The following is a 19,343-nucleotide window of genomic DNA, read 5'->3' as shown; positions in this document are numbered from 1 at the left end:
ACTCTCAGTTAAACTTCACCTGAATAAACTCGACTCAATCCCCAACACCAAAGATATGCAAAGGAAAGAACTGGACTGGACCATCGGGCCTCCGCTGACATGGATCCACCTGCTCGCAATAGCCCGCCACACCTGCAAGGGGTATCCACTCCTCACCCTAAACCCTGCACCGTGTCACAACAAAAGCCCAACTAGATGTGCTTGTTGGCACCTTAGGGTCTCATTTGGTTGCAGAGGCTAGGATTAGACGTAGAGCGTTGAGTGTCGCAGTGCGCATCAATCGCCCAGAGGGGACCATAGAGGGTCGGATTACTGATCACTCACTGCTGGCTGATCTTCTTAGGAGAATGAGAGGGTTGTGTGTCTGAAATGGAGTAGGCATCCTCAGGCAGAAGCAGGCATCCCCACAGGTAGATGTGTACAGGGGTGGACTCAGAACCAAAAGAGGCCCAGGAAATAATTTAAAAAGTGACCCCATATTACACATTTTCAACAAGCCCAACCCTTTTCCTATGAGAACGTTTGGAAATAAAATAGGTCAACACACAAAAGAGGTCCAGGGTGCAAAGGCCTACTGGGAAATCTCCAGAGTTCCGTATTGCCCAGTCCTCCCCTGCGTATAGGCCAGTCCACCCCTGGATGTGTAACAAGATAAGTAGTGGAACTGTGACTCCGGCGAGGATGGGGAGGTGTTGGGACCATGTTTTAACCGGTTGTGGCGGGCTGGTGGACGTCCAAGGAGGTGTGTTGGTGCAAAATAATGGAGTCTCTCCTGTTTTTCATTTTATTCTCTTTTGTCAAACACTTTTGGTTTAGATGTAGCTTAAATTATAGGAAATATGCTGAGAAGGTGGTCATTTGGATTGTTCTTTAGTTGTCAACCCTGTCATTGCATTGTATCTTGTATGACAGTTCCATAGTAAACAAAACTAGTGATACTGGGACCTCTATGTTTGTCAAAAGAACTAAATGCAAGGGCCTGAGCGAAAGTCCTAAATTCGTATTAGCCCACTCAAGCTGAATCTCACAACCCAGGCTGAATCTCACAACTCAGGCTGAATCTCACAACCCAGGCTGAATCTCACAACTCAGGCTGAATCTCACAACTCAGGCTGAATCTCACAACCCAGGCTGAATCTCACAACTCAGGCTGAATCTCACAACTCAGGCTGAATCTCACAACTCAGGCTGAATCTCACAACCCAGGCTGAATCTCACAACTCAGGCTGAATCTCACAACCCAGGCTGAATCTCACAACTCAGGCTGAATCTCACAACCCAGGCTGAATCTCACAACTCAGGCTGAATCTCACAACCAAGGCTGAATCTCACAACCCAAGTCTGGTTTCGGAGCAACTCGCATGCTGGAAGCATTGGTCGGCCACCCCCTCCCTCTGCCTGCTGCATCTGTCCACGCTGTCCCTCGCACTTCCCCTCCACAGCCCCCACTTACCCTGCCATGAAAATGGAGGTGGGGCACCGCATGGAGCCCCTTCCTCCACTTTCATGGCAGCCATGTTGGGTGAGGGTTGATTTGGCAGAAACAATGGGTTGCAAGTTCACTGAGGCCCGTTATTTCTGTGAAATTCATTACTCTTAGCATCCCAGAGGGTTCGCATCAGGTGCTAATATCAATAAACCAATCTGGGGGATTCACTGGTCAGTAACAGCGCAAGGAGCCGACGTTAAGGTCCAAACACCTTGGGCCGTTACCAGCCAGTGAAGACACCAGGGCAAATGTGTATTACTATAATACCACACACATATTTCGTCAAACCTGGCCCTCTTCCTTTGGGAAGACACTGCTGTTGAAAATGCTGATACGAATCCCATAGTGGCCCAGAAGTAGTTGTCTTTGCATGAGGAAGAGATGTGAACAAACTTCTATCAGCAAACAAATTAAAGGAGTTCAAAATACCCCTCGGGGCAGGACTGGGTGGGGCGTCAATGATTTTCTATGTAATTTAGGATGAAAATATACACTGTCAGAGTTTAAGGGGTTAATACCAAAAGAATACATAGGGCAGAAGTACAGGTTTTGCTGTAATTCAAGAGGGATTACTGCTAAACTCGATCACTGTTACTGCCACTTGCAATAGGGGCCAATCACCCAATTACAAGGGGCAGAATGGAAGTGTTAATACCCACTGTTGATATTCATAGGGCTCCATGGGTATTTTGGACGAATTACCACAGGTGGTTATTACACCTGCATTCATTCCTAAATGTTTTAGAAGTAAAGTGGAGGAGCTAGCGCCAGCAACATGCTGGCGGTAACTCCTCCACTTTACCCCCAATCCCTGAATTTGGTGGTGTGTCAAAACTGGCAGAAAATCCGTTAACACAGAAAAAAACTGGTGGTATTGGATCTGCAACTTTTTTTTACCATACCATTAAACCTGAAATGAGGCCCACAGATCGAAGAAATAAGTTATTTGTGGAGGGGATCTTGGTTCAGCTGGGTATTATAGCAAGGAATACAATTGATGCGTGATGTGATGAATAGGGACTTCCTGACTTGTACAGCGAGCTCTCCACACAACCCCCCCTCCGCCACCTTGCCCTCCACACCCACGCAGGAGCTAGAACATAAAAATGTTTAGCACATTCTTTTGCAGTGCACCGGAAGTGATTAACTTCAAAGAGCCTATCAAGTAAAACCATGAGTTATGGTTGACCAGACCTGCAAAATGAACAGTAGTGGAATCAAAAGCAGTGACAACCAAAAGGAGCTATTTCCGGCTCACTTCCGGTTGCGGACTGGCCAACGGAGAAGTCTGGAGATCTCCCCATGGGCCTCTTTTGTGAAGGCACTCTGATTGTGTTTGTATTGCTGCATGCAGCACACACAATTAAGGTGCTTTGCTTGCTTGCACATGGCGTAATTTATATCAGCACTGTTGTGGCCTCTAAGGACGACAGGACGCTCAGATTGGTCTCAAATGTCTTTATTACTAAGACAAACTGGTAGGCATAACTTGTACTTGAGTAGGGCAGGGGAGTTACTCACAGTTCCAGTCTGTGGCCTTCCAGTTGCTTCACTGGAGGCAAGGTGTGCTCATGGATGGCACGCTGTGAGAGTTCTTTGTGCCTCCTTTATAGTGGCTCCTTAATAGGAGCAGCACTGTGAACCGACCTCTTGGTCTGGCGCTCTGCCAGGATCTGGCAGCAACGCTCTCTGATGTTTTCTCGGGAGCGCGGGCTCGCGAGATCCCGTTACATCGAGATCTCGCGAGATCGCGATCCCGCGATTACATGACGTCCGCACAAGCACCAATACAAAAACAAATCCGGGGCCTCTTGGTTCCCAGACCTATCCTGCTCATTTTGACCAGATGAGCCCTGGTGTTGTCATGGGACCGCCACCTGATGCCAACAGCAGCCTATGAACACAGTGCACAGATCTGTTCCAGTGTGAGATTGCTGTGTGCCACCAAATAAGGCAAAGGGGCTCTGAGCAAGGCATTCAATGCCTCCCATTGCAAGAAGCCACGAGGCTCGTCCATCAGACATGCTCAGCAGGAAGCCGCAAAGCTCTCCCGACAAAGCTCTCGCCCATCAGACATGCTCAGCAGGAAGCCGCAAAGCTCTCCCTACAAAGCTCTCGCCCATCAGACATGCTCAGCAGGGAGCCGCGAAGCTCTCCCCGCAAAGCTCTCGCCCATCAGACATGCTCAGCAGGAAGCCGCGAAGCTCTCGCCCATCAGACATGCTCAGCAGGAAGCCGTGAAGCTCTCCCTGCAAAGCTCTCGCCCATCAGACAGGCTCAGCAGGAAGCCGTGAAGCTCTCCCTGCAAAGCTCTCGCCCATCAGACATGCTCAGCAGGAAGCCGCAAAGCTCTCGCCCATCAGACATGCTCAGCTGGAAGCCGCAAAGCTCTCCCCGCAAAGCTCTCGCCCATCAGACATGCTCAGCAGGAAGCCGCAAAGCTCTCGCCCATCAGACATGCTCAGCTGGAAGCCGCAAAGCTCTCGCCCATCAGACATGCTCAGCTGGAAGCCGCGAAGCTCTCCCCGCAAAGCTCTCGCCCATCAGACATGCTCAGCAGGAAGCCGCGAAGCTCTCCCCGCAAAGCTCTCGCCCATCAGACATGCTCAGCAGGAAGCCGCGAAGCTCTCGCCCATCAGACATGCTCAGGAGGGGGAGGAGAATTCAGGCTCCGTGGCCATCAACTGAGAATCCTCCTTGCTGACATGTAAATGGTTAATGCCTCCCTCGCGGCACAGCTTTCCATGCCACATACAGAGGGCAGTAACGGCTGACAAACCCAATGCTGGTGGGAACCTGTTTGAATACAAGCCCATGTATATGCCCTCACACCGCAGCAGTAATTCCTGGAAGGCATCATAACAGTAGTAAAATAATACTATTCACAATATAGCTCATCCCAAAAATGGAGCTGTCCCTTGTGGATTAACATTAGCTGCTGTCAATACCCAAACCAACCGCAATCATTTTATCAAAGTTAGAAAAATGAAGTGCCGCGTCCACCTGACGGGTCGAGGTAGGTGAAATGACCACGGACGAAGTAATTAAAACAGGCATCGGCAATGCCAACAGTTTAGGCTTTCATGTAGGCATGGGCAGGCATTTGCCAGCACTGCCGCAATGCTACCAGCTGAGCACTAATGATAGTAGCTGCAAAATGGAGTGAGTACAGGAGCACATAATAGCAGTGGGTGGCAAATACCTGATATGGCTTTTTTTAGGATGATGTATTTTTAAGCGATGACTGGGGCAAAAGGTTTTCTATCTTGTAAGACCAGACAAAAGCCTAAATAAAGAAAAAAAAAAGAAAAAAGAAAAAAATAATACCTATACACAAGCCAAAACTGTTGGCTTTGACAATGCTTGTTTTCAACAGGTCTTCAGTGAAGTTCAGACATTTGGGGTATAAATCAAGTGGCTGAATGAACACTTTGTTAAGACATTTTTATTACACCTGTGGCACATTTACAGCTCCAGTCAAGACATTAACCCCCAGAAGACTGCTTTGAAAGAGCACTGGCAGGCACTTCAAAAAACGAGTTTGATTTTACTGTTTGGTAAAACTTGCTCAAAAAGATCCCAGAAGCATGTGTTTCGGGCAGGTACAGGCAGGGTGTGGGTGGAAATGGCTGCAGTCACCAGGAGGGTAAATAACCAAACAACACCTACAAGCTTTGTGTCCTTCCTCATAGTCCATCTCCTCTTTCCTAGCTGTACTCTGATGCAATAGTTTAGGCTTTTAAGTGGCGCTTTAGCCCCACCTAACCGCTAAAACTAAAAAGAGATGTCACTCTCCAAAACGGCAGCATGCAAAGCCTTAAATATTCACTCGGATTAAACTCGAGAACTGCAGCCAGTGCCAGCTTTAGAGGTGGCAGCGGGCAGTTTAAGAAAACATTAATTTTAAACTCTCCGTTCCGGCGCCTGAGCTGTGAGTTAATCACTGGAATAGGGCGCTGGACTAGGGCGCTCATGGTATCGCATGAGCGCCCTATTCTAATGAAAGCCACCTCGCCCCCGCCTCAGAGCAGGGAGGTAATCATTGCAATAGGGTGCTGTTGCTTTTGCATCAGCACCCTATTGTTATTAAATGCGCCCACCGCGCCTGCTCCCACTACGCCAGCTCGCGGGAGCCCTTGAAAGACTCCCCTGAGCTGGCGTGGTGGGGGGATAATGGCGCCCTGGGGGGGCTACTGGTGACCAGGGTGTGTGCCCGGCCCGCCCTGCCTAAAGGCCGCCCTTACCGCAGCTTGCATGCGTGTCGGAATCAGGCAGTTTAATACATGAGCTACCTTTGTGGCATACAAATCTGGGATGCACAGATTGCACACAGCCTCTGCAACGGGCACTGCAGAAAGATTTTCTCTGCACGCCCCTTGCCCTGTGCCTCCCTTGCTCCCCGCACATCCCCCATATTGGCTTTAGCACCAGCGAGCAACCACACGATGAGGAACATTTAAAAAAATGGAAAACGTACGTTTCTGCAGTCCCGCGAAGCCGCGTCTAGTACAGGAGAAACCCTCAAGTGTTTATTACATCATCGTTGTCAACACTGAAAAAAAACGCCCGTTGCGGACGCGGCATCGGAGGAGTAAAGAAACGTACGTTTTCCATTTTTTTAAATGATGCACATAGTGTTGTGCAAGAGTGACTCTACCATTTCTATCACTGGAGGCGTGTGCTTGGAGGCGTGGACCCGAGCCCTCCAGCTTCTTCTCAGTCCCCCGCAAAGCAGACCGCAAAGGGACTGACAAGAGCAGTCTGCAGTACTTGCACGTAGTGTTGGTGCAAGAGTGACTCTACCATTTCTATTACTGGAGGCGTGTGCTTGGAGGCATGGACCCGAGCCCTCCAGCTTCTTCTTCTCAGTCCCCCGTGAAGCGGACCACGAAGGGACTGACAAGGGCAGTCTGCAGTACTTGGACGTAGTGTTGGTGCAAGAGTGACTCTACCATTTCTATTACTGGAGGCGTGTGCTTGAAGGCGTGGACCCGAGCCCTCCAGCTTCTTCTTCTCAGTCCCCCGCAAAGCAGACCGCGAAGGAATGGACAAGGGCAGTTTGCAGTCCGCGGGCCCGCAGTGACCGCGTGACACCTTCAACTCCGGACTCATTTCTCTCTTGATTTTAGAAAATCCTGCCTTCCATCCATTTGAAACGATATACCGGCAGCGGCCCGGCGAGGCGACCAACGCCTATGGCAGCTCAGGACGAGCCCGCAAAGCGGAAGCTCGGTTTGGAGGAGCAGGAAAAGCGTTTGCTCAGAAGCACCAAACTTCGCCCGCCGGGTCGCGCCAAGGACAATACGACCTCGCCGGAAGGTGCGGACCCGGCAGGGAACCAGAGACTGCAGCGCAATCCCCGCAATAAGCAATCTGGGAAACCGGTCCATGCAAACATCATGAGACCAAGCGAGCTCAATGAAGTAAGTGACTTTATGTTTCCCCTGATAGAATCATTGGGTATGAACTGCACGCCGTCTCCTACGGCGGTCATTGCGGGGCGGGATCCCAGCGCTTCTCCGCAATCTCTTCAAGTGGTTCTCCGCCCCGCCTCCCCCTGCGTTTCTCCCTCACTCTTATACTCAGGGTATAGACCAGAGCCGCCCATTACCGTTGGAGTCGGCTTCACTGCCCGATCAGGTGGTGCAGACGATAGACTCTGGATGATCAAAGACCCCCTTAAGGGTCGCCGAGGGCGATGGTTGCTTGACGCCGTCTCGACTGCCCGGGCCTTCCCCGGACCGGGACTCGAGTACTGGCGACAGGGAAGCGCCCCGGGCAAGTCCAGCTCTGCCATCCCAGTCGGGGGAGCAGGTTGTGATCATGATCCACAACACTAAGGGAGCGGAGGATTTAAAGACGCCCCCAGGGAATAGACGCTCTTCAATCCTCCTCCCAGCTGATTGATCTTGCATGCGAAGTGCATTTGGCAGGGGAGGGGGAGGGGAATTCAGCGAGGCAGCGAGAGTGGGGCCCGCATTGGAAGAAGGAAGTGGCCTCGATCCATCGATCCTTTCACGGACTGAAAATTCAGAGCGGAGCCTCAGCCCCTCTAAATCCTTGCAAACTTCACCCAGTGCACCCCCCAAAGACGTGCAGGGCTTGGATTCCCCGCTAGTAAGTGGCGACCTGAATCATGACATTTTGCCGAAAACACTAGGAGGCAGCCAAAAGATGATTTCATGCAGGACGGCTAGGGCGAAAGCACCTTACAAAAGAGGGCTGGTGGGGAGCAAAAGGCCAGCAAACCCTCACAGCGTGATTTCTATGATAACATTAAAAGAGTTTTTTGGCAAAAAAATACGACTGGAATGCGAAGGCCGCCCGGACGTATCAGACGCGGAGCTATTGGCCATCGTTGAAGACACCGCCACGCACCTCTCGACTTTGAACTTACCACCTAAAACGTAACTTTTGGCAGACAAAAGTGCCAACAAGTCATCACAATTGACCTCCCAAGGGAGTCGGTGCTTTAAAGCAACTAAGATGGGATTCAACGCTCCGACGGGGAGGAGTGCAATTGACTTCAACCACCTTGGCGGAAAAAGTGGCCTGCATAGCACGAGGCCTACTCCGAATCAGCGGGGCCCTGGTGCAGCTCTCCCGGTGGAGGGGGCCGTGGGGAGCGCCCCCCTGGTCCCGGGAAAAAATGGATCTCCAAATAAAAGGCTGAGCGCTCTGGTCCATCGGATCCCCGAGATGGCTTCCCGGGGGTGGGGGGCCCGGGCGCTGCCTGTGCTTCGCACGGGCATGCAGGCAGGGGGACCAAGACCGGCGGGGGACCAGGGGGTGTGGTATTTCTGCCCCGGGCCTCAGAAACCGGCTCTCCTCCGGCCCTCAAAGCGGCCTCACCTATCCCTCCCCGGCCTCTTAACTCTAGCTTGGAATCACCAACGGGGGGGATACCCAAATGACAAAGGCATGGGTTATATCCAAAACTGTGGGTCCCCCTTGCCCCCCAGAAGCCTAAGCGAAATTACACCCAGGTTAGCGAATGAAACCCCTTCCAAAAAACTGGACCCCATGACCATTCTGTCCACAGTTACCATTGCTCTGGCCCCTTTTAGGAAGTTATATGAAGCAATCAATGATACTTTAAAAGATCAAACTACTCTGATTGCATACATGCACACAAAACTGAACTATTTAGAGGGATTCATATCCGCTTACCAACAGCATAGGCGCGATGACAACGGGTCTATCGGAAGGAGCAACCGTTCCTGAAACGGGATCGGCATTTAGTCCTGCATGTTCACAAGGCACACAAACGACCGAATGGTATCCACAGAATTAATCCATCTCGGCGGAACAAGGCAACCACTTCCCTACGGAGGATGAACAAGCTGGCCGGCCACTAGAAAGTTCCTCCCCTCCCGCGAAGCGCTCAGTGCAGATGGAGGGGCTTTCAAAGGAGGGACAACCCCAGCAGGGCCTGACAAGTAAACCATCAAAGAAAAATGGGTCTGTGGCTTTTGTCCTTCCAGAGAATGCATCTATCCAACCAGTCGCAAGTGTAATAGACTTTTCTACGGTTAAAATTCCCTCTACTTTTGAAATCTTTCAACATAAAGGATTCAGCGAACCGGTCCGCAGACGTAAGAAGGTCTTGAAAAACAACTCAACTCAGCAAACTATGCCCACAAACAAGCCTGAGAAAAGTGGGCCTAGCAATCTACAAAAAGATACTCCACCAATCCAAAATAGAAAAGTGTTCAAACTAAAGTCATCGGCTAAGTCACGGTCTGCTTCCTTGAGCCCTGTTAGGTCTCGAGAGGTCTCTTGTAGTTCAATTGACCTAATGAATATGTGCATATATACGGTCAAAGAATCAGAGTCGGAAATCCCGCTGGCCACCCAGCAAAAAAGAAAAAAAATGGAAAGTCAAGATAACAGAAAAGTGGAAGAACCGAAATCAAAGGCCCTGCTCCTAGATTCCCCCTCGACCTCGCCGCGGCCCTCGGGAAAGAAGAAGGCGCCTCAAAGAAGAGAAAGCCTGAAGTTGGGTCCGTGTCAGGGAAAAGGGCAACAGGGGAAGCATTGAGGTGAAGGAAATCACCTTGACTCACAGCAGGGAATTTATCCTACCGCTGTAAAAACAGCCTGGGCACAGCAAGAAAGAACAAAGGACAGGAGTCCTTCTTTCGAAAACATCAAACCCCGCTTCAGATCCAGGGTTCATGACCCGAAGGGGCCTTCAGCCAGGCAGGCCAATAGAGAAAACCACTCAAATTGTTCCCCTTCATTTATGCAAAGGGAAACTTTGTCAAGATCATTCAAACTGCAAACGACACATGAAAAAGAGGACAGTTGGACACTGAATCGTAAGGCCTTAACCAAATTGTTCCAGGAGATTTGGTTGCCCCAAATTAACATCACGAAAGATATAAACATCCTGGAACCTAATCCCAATGGAAGAAAAGACAGTTTGTTCCTACATATAGGGTCTAACCATATCCAACAGCAAATATGGAGTGCAAGAGGTAATTTGTATGATCTTGGCTTGGACCTGACAAAGGCAACGGAGGGAAAAACATCGCCCCTGTCTTCACAGGTACGGGCTCCTCACTGCCCTTCAACCTTCTGGTTTGGACTTCAGGAAATCGTCCATCGTAGGCCCTATCAAACGAATAGATTTAGGGGCAATGTCCCTATCAAAAACATTGAAAACCGGGATTTTGGAGCAACACACAAATCCAGTACTCGACATGATCACATAGGAGAGTTAGCCTGGAGAGGCGTCATTCACCTGCATCTCATCGAATGGCTGAGTCCTCTCGTAGAATTTTCCCACGGGTCGAAAAAGTGTATGAGGCGATGAAGCGTGACAGGAGTCCTGCAAGGAAAATAGCTCCTCGCGAGGAGGGAAGTAGATACAGCAGGGGCTCCCCGAAGCCTCAAGCGAGAAGGAAGTAGCCACCAGATGGTCCTTTCCGTGACACTTCACGGAAGGAATCGGCCCCCTTGGAGAGCCTTGAGGTGATTCTGAAACTGGGCTCATGGAACACCAGGGGCTTCTCTCATTTAACCATCACGTCCGATGTTAATCTTGGGAATTTCGACGTATTATGCTTGCAAGAAACCTGGTTAATCGAAAAGCCAACGCTGGACGGATTTCAACTGGCGCATTCACCGGCCCATAAAGACGAGATGGGTAGGCCTAGAACTGGCCTTAATACTGCCATAAGAGCAGGCTCTGGTCTGACATTGTCAAAGGTGCTTATGGCATCTGAATTTATTCTGGCCATGACGTTGGAGTGGGAAAGGCTGGAAAGTCCCCTGGAATCTAATCAAAGCGCAGAGATCTTGCTGATTAACGCTTATTGGAACCCGGAGCGAGTGACAAACGATTATTTCCTTGCTCAAGTGGAGTTTCTAATAGACGCCTTTTTGACTTTGTCCAAGTGGAGCTACATTATCATCGCCGGAGACCTGAATATCGATTTATCCCAGCGTTCCAACTCTCCCCAAAGTAGAAATAGCCTGTGGAACAACCTATTGAACTCAAGAGAGATGCATAACCTTAAGCAGCGGTGCGCGGTGGCGACCGAAGTCATCCCCACTTGGGAGAGAAAGGACCAAGTGGCAACGATCGATTATATCCAGGTCTCCCAAAGCTTATTGCCACTGCTCGAATCCTTTCTTGTCAGCATGACACAGCACAGCGACCATAACTTGCTAACTTTCTCATGGTATTCACGAAGAAAAGAGGCGGTCCACGGTATCCCGAACCTAGTCCCAAATCAGACCGGTACTAGGTTAAGATTGTCAGACACTGCAATCATCAAACTCACGAAGCAATACAAGGATCGCAGTTCGGTCGACCTCTCAAACCCTGCTAACCTGGTTGATTATTCACCTCTCCTAACAGTGTACCAACGGAAAAAAGGAGTGGGAAAAGCGGGAAATAATGCACTACAACATGCATACAACGTACAGCTTGTTGCCCGAAGAAAGTGGGTTCGAAAATTAAAACGAGAGGCAGCAAAATTAATCTCCATAAAAAAAAGGAAGAAGCGGCCACTGCAGTAAGATCTTATAAATCTTGGTTAAAATCATCTAAAGCCCAGCGGACACAGGAAGGCGCGGAAAACATGCTCCGTGTCATTTGTGGGCACAAGGCACGTGAGTTTTGGTCACTAATAAAGGGCAATTCCAAAATAGTGAACCAGGCATTACAAAACTCAATCAGTGAGAAAAAATGGATATCTCATTTTGAAGAACTATATGGATTCCTTGATACTGGCAAAGAGAACCACGCATCAAGCCCAATGGAAGAGTGGGCAATTCCGTTGGATCTGAACACAATTAAATGGAAAATAAACCATCTCAATGGGTCTAGGGCACCAGGCCCGGATGGTATAACCAACTTTGACATAAAAAACAACATCGAGTACTGGGCTTTGTTTATAAAGGAGGTCTTTTCAAAATGTGTACAGTTCTCTACCATCCCAGGCTCCTGGAAAAAAGCGATCATGGTGCCTATTTTTAAAAAGGGATCCAAAGACAACCCGTCACACTACCTCCCGATCGCTTTACTCGACTCCATAGGAAAGCTTTTTGGTGCACTAATCCTGGACAACTTTCGAAGATGGATTTCCACGACTGGATTGTCTGATCCTTTACAGGCTGGTTTCGTGAAAAACGTTGGAACTACGGTTAACATCTTGGCAGTGAGCACATTCAAAGCTAAAGTATTCGAGGGCAGGCATAAAATCTATATGGCATTTATTGATTTGGTCCAGGCTTTTGACCGGGTAGACAGGCAACTATTATGGTCAAAACTACAGCGGCATGCCTGTCCCCCAAGGATCCTGGACACTATAAAGGCCCTTTATACCGAAACCACAATGTGTGTCCGGCTGAACAATCAGGGCCTACTTTTGACTTGGATTAAGACGGGAAAAGGGGTAAAGCAAGGGTGCCCCCTAGCTCCCGCCTTGTATAACGCATATACGGCGGACTATAAAGACTGCGAAGACAGAGTCCGGATGTTCCCCCCAACATTGGGAAGCAGCAAAATTTCGCAATTTTTATATGCGGATGACATAATCCTTATCGATGTGACACCAATTGGTCTTCAGAGGCAGATAAATAACCTAGACGTCTATCTTAAAGAGAACCAGCTTTTGATGAATTTGGAAAAAAACAAGATCATGACTTTTGGTAGAAACAAAAGGGAGCCGGAGAAATTTTCATGGCCGGTAGATAACACCCAAATTGAACTAGTGAACAACTTCAAATACCTGGGCGTTATCATAAACAAAAGCAGAAAGGAAACACTGATGCAGGAAAGCATCATGACAAGAGCAAGATTGCTCATCTCACAATCGCGGGCGTTGGCAAATAAGTACAGTCATTTTACAATGGCGCCTTTACTGATCTTCTACAAGTCGAAAGTGACCCCAAGTCTCACATATGGGGCTGAAGCCCTCCCTAATCTTCCAGCATCCTTCTGGCCAAAATTGGAAGGATTTTATTGGAGAAAGGTTCTCAATCTTCCCGATTCACTTCCAACTGTCCTAATAAGAAGGGAACTTTCATTACAATCACTGGGTTCTATCGTGGCCCGTAACGAAATCATGTTGTTCAGAAAGACCTTACACCCAGAACCTCCTTTGATTCTGAAAGAAATACAGCTGGAAATACAACTGGGGTCTTGCAACATGCTATCGGAATGGGCAGCCAAGATCAACTCACTGCTACATGAGGTCGGTAGCTCTAAAGAGGAACTAATCCACAACCCACCAAAGGTCAAACAACGCCTTATGGAGAAAGATTGGATAGATACCCTGGAAAAAGCATCAGCCTCCAAATTGATGAAAGACCTTCCTCCACAGATGTCAAAAGTGAATGAATTAAAGGCTTACTTGATAAAAGGCCCGGGCCAAAAGCTCCGGGAGAACTTTCTAAGAATCCGACTTAACATTCTTCATACAAGGGAAGTCTTGGCAAGAAGAAAATTGGCAGCAGGTGCAGCTTGCAGATTTTGCAAGCAACCTGAGATGGCGGAAACTATAAGACACCTTCTGCTAAACTGCTTGGGGGTCACGGCCCCCCGTTTGATACACCTGGGACACTTGTTCGAAAATCTGCACTTGTATGATGAAGAGGAATGGTGGTGCCGGCTCATGAGTGGGGAAAAGATCACTTGGGTTATTGCGGTGGTGGGTTTCTTTCGAGGCATCGGTCTACTCACTTGAGGGCCGAGACTGTTCGGTTTGAATGCAAATGCCACCACACTAGCATTTTCCTTTCTTTTCTCAGGGCGGTTATCCTTATTCCCACCTCTCCATCTTTCGACTTCGATTTCTCTACAGTTCTTCACTTTCTGCACCCTCCATCTCTAGTTTCTACTCCGCGCGGCATGCCGACGGGGGTTTTGAATTTGAATTTGAATTTGATTCAGAATTTGGTCTGGAATTTGGAGCTGGATGAGGAGCGAAAGTGTTATGGATTTACAAGAGTTAATGTGGGAATCTTGTTTTGTAAAAATTGTTTTATACAATTAAATCAAATTAAAAAAAAAAAAAAAGATGTACGCGTTTCCTTTAAAAAAAAAATACATTCTTAAGCCATTAGCAAATACATGTGGTTACCTGCGGGTCCTAATGGCGATATAACCCTCTCCTCATTATATCCCATCATATGGACCATAAATGAAGAGCAAACAGCATGTCACATTTACAAAATGGAAAAGACGTCTCTAACAGTGTAGACAGGTCATGGGCAACAGGCCAGGGCAGTCTGTTGAAAACAGCCGGTCCCTTGCTAAACACTCTGGCCCCAGCAGAACATTCCAGAGCAAAGGAGGAGACACTGCATGAAGATTTAGTCAGCGCGTGGGCCCAAAGGGCTCTATCCTTCATTGGGAGCCCCAATGCTTCAATTATACGAGAAAGAATGAATGGATTGCTAATTAAAGTAAACCCTATACATAGGATGGTCGGGATACCCCCCATGCCTCTTCCTCGGAAATACCTATTGGGTGACGTAGGCAAGGTCTCCTCTGAAGTGCGAAGATTGTTCAATATGTGTTGTATAATTGCCAAAAAATGTATATTATTAAAATGGAAATCTAGAGCGGCGCCATCTTGTGAAGAATGGCTCAGGCAGGAGCTTACCTATGTAAACAATATGAAATTATATGATAGGTTATTTATAACATGCTTAATACCCAGAGGTTTCTATGCACGGACCCAGGGATCGAACCTGTGTTGCTCCATGTCAAGGTGATCACGTTGCCCCTGACACCCAAGGATTTAAGGGCTCCTTTCCCTGAATACCTGAACACTGTGCAATCAGGGAGTAGGTGAAGTACTATCCTTAATGTAGAAGGTGTGAACCAAAACTGTGTGTAATAATATATATGATGACATTGGCATGCGGCTCATGCTTGGACTGTCTGCCCGTTTGCTTAAACAAAGTTTAAACATTTTTTTTTAAAATAAATACTAAAGTGGTGAGGCTATCAGGTTCATAAACTATAGATAACAACAGTGATTTGCTGTTTGATGACAATATGGTAAAACAAATAGGGACATTTGTAGCCAATTATGACTCTGGATATAACACGCAGTACCCTCAAAGAAATGTTCCAGACTGGGGTCTGTGTGAGGATCAGATGCTGCAGGGGCTGTCCATCCAGCCGAATGCAGCAGTCCAGTTCACAAGGAAAGACGGGACCCTCACAGAGAGAAAACACAACGCCAGCGCTCCTCACCCCCAAATAAGCCATATTTCTTGCCCAGGTAGGTAGTCACACAGAGTTAAGGCTGCAGCGAGAGGGGCTAGTACACCCATTTTCAACATAAGTATGTTTCCATGCCCACTAACTTTGGTAATGATTGAGGGATGTACGCAACATTTTATTCTCAAATTGGCTACATACCTTAAGCGACCCATGAGTATTGATACAGTTCCGGGGTTCTGCAAAGGGAGCACACACCCATTCCAGTCCAAAGGGCTGCATGGCGGCCCATGCCCAACACATGATCATTCATCAGGAAATACAGCAGCAGCGGCGCATGAATGCGGTACAATTGCAAAAAGTACCAGTTCAACATTTATTCAGGAATATATTTCAGGTAAAGAAAAAGGACAAACGGTTTCTGACCAGTATTCAACCTGAAGACTCTCAACCACTACCCAGTGTACATATATTCCAAGATGGAGGCCATTGCTCTGTTGAGGGGCGTGATGACATTGGGTATGCTTGTTCATTTGATTATATCATGTGGTAAGTCAGAATCAGGAGACAGACAGCTCATTGTGGTTTGTAATACAGCTGTTGTATTGAAGGGCCAATACCCTGTTATTTCCCCACGATTCTGGCCCCTACACTAAAAAAAAGAAAACGTTCAGAAGAGAGCATGTCAGAATGTCGTTCCGGCCCCTACCACTAAAAAGGGAAAGAGTCTGACTTGAATAAAAAGGTATCATGAGGATGAGGACCGTCTACCCAAGGGAGAGATTGCTGGCTGGATTCTGGCCCCCACTGCACTGTCTCTGGGTTAGACAAGGGGCGTCTTACCCTAGGCACAGCTCTGAGTTCATCACCAGCAAATGTCTCTGGGCTTTTCGTCCGGTCTGCAGTTCAAATAAAAATGCTCCACAAATCTCCTTAGGGCAACCTGGCAGGTCTGCACTTAAGGTTTGGGTGTCTTTAGGCCTCCTGGCCCACTGCACATTTCAGATCCCATGTGTAGCAAAGTACAAAATGTTGCTGGATCTCTTCCAGACCTGTTAGGAACCCCTTTGGTTTCTTGGGGTGGACACCCCTTCCTGGGGGATTTGGTCTCTTAGCTCCTCTTGTGCTATTTGGTTTCTCAGCCCTTATTGGGCAATTCCATTTCTCAGCCCTTCTTGGAATATTTGGTTTCTCAGCCCCTGTTATGCTATTTCGCTTCCCACCTCTTCTTGGGGTATATGGAGTTTTGCCTCATTTTGGACTAACTGGTTCCTCAGCCCCTCTTAATATGTCTCACCCCATTTTGGGGTATGGTTGGGTGAGTCTCCCTCCTGTGGGTTCCCTGGGTGCACCACCAACCTTGTTTGTTGCATCGGCGTTCCTTGGGTGAGGCGGTACCCTCAGTCGAAGCAGAACCATGGCTCTGGCTTCTCTTCGGTCTTCTGCAACAGTTTGTTGGTGTCAGTTCTTCACGCTGGTTTGGGACGGGAGTTCCACGTCGGTTCCAAGGTGCCAGTCGACCACTTTCCGTGTGGTCGCTTCTCTTTCCCATTTGGCGGTGCCGAGCTTCTCCAGCTCCTGGCCTTGTAACAGGTAGCAGCGTTCTGCAGGCTTTCTCGCACCTTCGCTCTCCACACCATCTGCATGGTGTTGCTTTATCGCTCTGTCTCGAAGAGGCACATTCCTTCCTCTGCCTTGCTCCACAGGCTGCATATCTCATTCTTGCTGTCGCCCTTTGTGTTGGTCGCACAGGACTGTTACAGTCCTCACTGCCAGGAAATAGGACAATCTATTGGTCCTGTGCTTCATGCAAGGACGGCAACAGGAAAGGTTCAGAAACCACACCAGCCACTTCTCTATGGAGATTCACGCAGTTGTCTCTTGAAATCCCCATACAGCCAATAAAAACATTGGAGACAAGGGAGGGTAACACATATCCCTGTTACGAGATAGTCTGCTCTCAAAGGTGGGGTGGAGGTTGATTCAGAGTGGAATCCCGCTTGCCCTGTCTTCTAGGGTGTGTTAAGCTTAGCAGACTCACCTCACTAGTCCTAAAGGATGTGGCTCCCCCTTGGGGAGGGGGGAAAATTTCCTGGATTCGTCACAACCTCCAGGATGCTGAAATGCTGCAATAGCCTCAGAGCAGAGGCTGCATCAATGCTTCCTTTGGGAAATCCAAATCTTCCAGTTTTGTTCTTTAGCATGTGGGCTTTCTTCAGCTCCCTGGAGTTTTACAAAACTATTGCTCCCAGCGGTTGGGGTTTTAAGGATGAAAAGTGTACTATTACTGATTTATTTATGTGACCTTTTCATTATTTCACAGGACTGGATCATCATACAGATTCAGGACCACACAGCAATAACCCTGTTATTAGACCCGGGCTTTCTACTGAATTTGGAACAATCAGAACTGCTGTTCGCACAGAAAAAAACATTCTGAGGATTCAGAATAAACTGTGACTAGACCACGTTGCAACGCCCCGGATCTACGATGACTGCGATTGATCAAACTTGTTTGAGTCCAGGGTGTTGGACTCCTATCAGCTTCAATCCATGCAATATATCCAGCTCCAAAGCACTACACCACATTGCAAAGGTATCCGCTAAAATAAATAGACTATTCAGGTTAGGTCCAACTTTCTTCTGATGTGAAGACAGGATTGCTATGGTGGGAGGAACCCATGGAATCGCAGAGGCAGTTTCCGTTCGCCCCGCAGTCTTTTCTTCAATTCGGATGCCAGTATGTTAGATTAGGGCAAGGTGCAACCAGCAGTCCCGTGGGCGAGGGAGATGCTCTAAACAGGAGTCACAATTGCACATAAAAACCTTGGAGATTCTTGCAGGCTGCGTTGCAGTACAGAGCTTCACAAAAGACACCTATTGGTGCCTGATTCAGTTAATGATGGAGAACATATTAACAGTCACATACCCAAATAATCTGTAGTGGGTGCAAAAATCCAAGAATTGGACAGGTTTGGCAATTGCCATTTGGAAATGTTGTCTTGCGTGGCAGTCGAGAGTTCTGGCACAATGTATTCAGGGGACCCTCAACAAAGTAGCGATTGGGGGGCTGGTAATGGCAGGATCCAGCAGACTGGACTCTTCACGGAGCCTTGTTGGAACATATTCAAAAGAGACAGGGGCCATCGAGTATAGATCATTGGTCTCCTGCATCAATGCTCAACTCCCAGAGTTGTTTCAGCTGCAGGCCTGCTCCTCTGGCAGCAGGTAACAGGTGCTTTCCTTTGGGGAGTGGGGCCCGGCATGACATTATGCATTCCCACCGGTTGCCATGGTTTCCAGAGTTGTACTACACATACAGCGGAAGGTGGCGGAATTAGTCCAGATAGCTCCCCTTTGGCCAACCCAAGCGTGGCAACCCTTGATGCAGGAGATGATCAGAGATTGCCCAACACTGCTACCATCTATTCCAAATGTGCTGATAAATCTGCAGGGGGAGACGCATTCTTTGGTAAAGTCCAGCAGTCTGCTATTCAAGGCTTTCAGGATGTTGGGCAAGGATGGGCACCCTCTGGACTTTTGCAGTCAGCAGCATCACTCATTGCAAAATCATGGGCTCCCAGCATCATTCAGTCTGACAGCTCGACCTGGCATACCTGGGTTTGCTGGTGTATGGAAAGGGGTAGAAATCCCGCTCATGGAAATATAGTGCCTAGGGTTCATTTATTGGCATCCTATTGCACAGTATAGCTGTATAGGCCAGCGAGGTCCATCGAACATGACCTCATTTCAGGCCTGCAGCTGGGAAAACACCCCTTGCTATTTCATCTTTTTATATGAGTGAGGGTTACCTGCCCTGCTTTACCGAGGTATCCTTATATCAGGGGAATGCATCTAGTGCTTGACATGTTTCTGGATTCCGCGAAATAATAATTTATTTAAGCAATAAACACTGAGGTGGGGGGCATCGCTGGTACGTAATGGACCAAGTTCCAATGGGCTGCCAGTAAAACCCACCATTTCGGAAATATTACCTATTGGAACCCTAGCATGCTTTCCAGGGCGCTAATGACTTTTTACATTTTTTGTTTCATTTTTTTTTATTAATATTTTATTGTTTTCAATCCATCAAATACAAGCACTCTACAACAGTGTTCGCAAAATATAATACAAGTAAAAAACAAAGAAAGGGTCAAGTAAGTAATC

General features: G+C 48.2%; 1 protein-coding gene across 1 annotated transcript in view; it reads right to left on the bottom strand.

The window, feature by feature from the left end:
* The window catches only part of LOC138567865 (deoxyribonuclease-1-like), a 230,589-nt gene that overhangs the window by 95,274 nt on the left and 115,972 nt on the right, over positions 1-19,343 (bottom strand). The gene's annotated exons all lie outside the window — the stretch shown is intronic.

The sequence above is a fragment of the Ambystoma mexicanum genome, chromosome 2p (genome assembly GCF_040938575.1).
Source record: "Ambystoma mexicanum isolate Mex_15411 chromosome 2p, UKY_AmexF1_1, whole genome shotgun sequence".
NCBI classification, from domain to species: Eukaryota; Metazoa; Chordata; class Amphibia; order Caudata; family Ambystomatidae; genus Ambystoma; species Ambystoma mexicanum.
The sequence above is the reverse complement of the archived record's forward strand: the minus strand, read 5'-3'. Positions and strand labels throughout refer to the sequence as shown.